General features: G+C 37.2%; 1 pseudogene; it reads right to left on the bottom strand.

The window, feature by feature from the left end:
* Nucleotides 1-275: 275 nt before the first annotated feature.
* Nucleotides 276-1,831, bottom strand: LOC107632845 (histone-lysine N-methyltransferase ASHR2-like; annotated as a pseudogene).
* Nucleotides 1,832-2,812: the final 981 nt, after the last annotated feature.

Genomic DNA, 2,812 nt, shown 5'->3' with positions numbered 1-2,812 from the left:
TACTATGGCAAAGATGGCGATGAAGTTACAACTTTCACATGTGGAGCTTCTTTCACCTTGGGAGGAATTTAAGAGTAGTCTTAAATGGGACTGTCCCTCTATTTAAGCAGTTCCTTGTTTTGTTTGTTTTGTTTTTCTTTGTTTAGTTTATTTCAGTCACAAAAAAATATAATACAAATATTTATTAAAAAAATAATATTAAAAGATAGGTGAATTCTATCTAACCCTCTCTAAATTAGAGGGTAAATTACCCCTTGTGACATGTATTCTTATTATTAAATGAAATGAAATGAATTGTGTGTATCTGACGCTGCCATGTTTTCATATTGGTCATCCTCATCTATATCCTCTGCATTGTCTTCTTCAATAATGTCATCGACTAATTTGATTCGACATTACACTAATCACAATTACAGGTGAAGCCATAGTCTTCCACCAATTTCTTCTGCTTGCTAGCATAGTTTTCATTGACAGAAAAATAGCCCAAATAGATCTCTCTGCCTTGAAGAATATCATAAATCATCCTAACAATAATGTCAGTATTATTACTGCCATCTGGTGGATTACTATCCACATAATCAAATCTGCAGGCATTGGGAAGACAATCGTGGTTAAAAAAGGAGGCATAGGAGTATATACCATAAGCTCTAATAGACCTCTGGCCATCATTAACAGAAACCAGCTGCATTAAGCCAAAGTTATTGTGCTTGTCCTTGGCCAGAAGCGCGGAAGTGAGTTCCAAAAAAATACATTCTGAAGACCAACGGGAGCAATTGAGCAGAGGGATGAAATAAGAGGGTGTAAGAACTGAGCTGCAGAAATTGTAGCGTCATTAGGAGAATCATAAAGAGAAAGCAAGATTTGAAAGTATGAGGGGGAGATATTGGTAAGATTGTACGTAGCAATGAGAAATTGAGCCTAGACTTGAAGTTCAAGTGGATGTCCAAGAAGAGAAGAATAGAGTTGGCTTGGAAGTGAGACAATGCTTGATAAAATTAAAATTTTTAATAATTTTTATAATTTTAAAAAAAGTTACATCATGATTAATTAATTAAATTAATAAAATTTAGGTTAGATTAAAGTTAAAGTTAATTATGATAAGCCAATTAATTTTATTTCAGTTAATAAAAAAGATATGTTACAAGGGGTAATTTACCCTCTAATTTAGAGAGGGTTGGATAGTATTCACCTAAAAGATATCATATTATAAAAAAATAAGTTATGATTAATAATTTTTTTTTGCCTTTTTTTTAATTTGTAAAAATTTAATATAATTTATAGTTAAATAAAAATATAAATTTATGAATGAATGAATTTAAAATTTAAATTAAAATAAATCAAATAAATATAAATTATTTGGCGAAATGTGATATATATATATATATATATATATATTTTGGTTAACAGAGGGGCTTTGAGGCCTAAAACAAAAACAAAACTAGCTTAAAATATGAGGGGATGCAACTCCCGTATTATCACTGTGAAGTTTATGCCTTATCCCAAAAGGGGGGCTAATCCAGTACTTCAAATCCCATCTTGCCTCATACTCCAATTTGGCAAGCCAATCAGCACACCTGTTAGCCACTCTGTGGACATGGGTTATCTTCACCTGCCAATTTTTCTCCAAAAGTTGGTAAATTCTATGGTATAAAATTGAACCTGTTCCTCCTCTGTTCTGCCACCTCCTAACATTTTCAACCATCTCTTTTGAGTCACTTTCAAGCCAAACTCTCTTGCACCCCAAAGTCCAAGCCATTTTCAGTCCTAAGTAAACCCCGCAAAGTTCCGTCATGAAGACAGAGCAACTTCCAAGCTTTCTAGTGAATCCCATGATCCATTGTCCCTCACTATTCCTTAACAATCCACCACATCCTGCTATATTTTGGTTTGGTTGGGCTGCCCCATTAGTATTGATTTTAGTCCAGCCAATTGGGGGAGGTTGCCAAGCCACTGTAATCTCTCTTGGTGAAGGAAGCCACATCTGCCCTCTTCTTTTTACACAAGTACTTTGAACAACCAAAGTATACTCTTGCACCATTATATGCACCGTCTTCGGTCTCCTGAACGGAGCTTGATGAATCTCCATGTTTCGGTAACCCACAACTTCCAGCAAGTAATTGGAAATAGAAACTTCCATTGAATGTCCTGGTGGAATCCCCAATCTGTGGTTGAACATGACTCCAACCAATTTCTAAACTCCAAGTCGAAGAAATCTGCGAGTTTCTCTGGATGCACAAGCTTCTTCCAAATATCTCTAGCCGCCTCACAGTCCCTAAGCACATGAATAGTGCTCTCAGTTTGGTTTCTGCATCTATGGCAGAGGGGCGAGGCCCCAAGCCAATTGCTTCTCTTTTTATTGAGTTTTTTCTTATGTTATTATTTATTAGTTTTTGATATGTTATTAATATGTTATTAATATATTCGCTATACAGATATGATGATAGGTAGCAGAGTTAGGTCGAGTGGGTCACGTGGTTGTGGTAGAGGGTAGGCTTCCACCGAATCCCCAGGACTGCCCAGTCATCGCCCTCTACCCCAGCTACCCTGTTGACCCCTGTGACGTCACAGGCGGGTCCAGTGGACCAACAATTCATCATGGTCCCAAACTCAAACTGGGTGCCTCCTTTTGTTACGCCTTCGGAAGATGCAGCGACGTTGTCGCCAGAGTCCGCAGTGGGTGATTCCTCCAGTGCCCCCAGCAGGATGCCTCTCCACCACCGTCCATCATCCAGCTAAGGTTTTGGCCCAATGGTATGCAGTTGTTAGTTCAATTTTTGAATCTTAAGTTTGTTTATCTTAAGTTTACGTGTTT

The sequence above is a fragment of the Arachis ipaensis genome, chromosome B3 (assembly GCF_059453495.1).
Source record: "Arachis ipaensis isolate K30076 ecotype BB chromosome B3, ASM5945349v1, whole genome shotgun sequence".
NCBI classification, from domain to species: Eukaryota; Viridiplantae; Streptophyta; class Magnoliopsida; order Fabales; family Fabaceae; genus Arachis; species Arachis ipaensis.
Note: the sequence above shows the minus strand (reverse complement) of the source record. Positions and strands in the feature narration are given on the sequence as shown.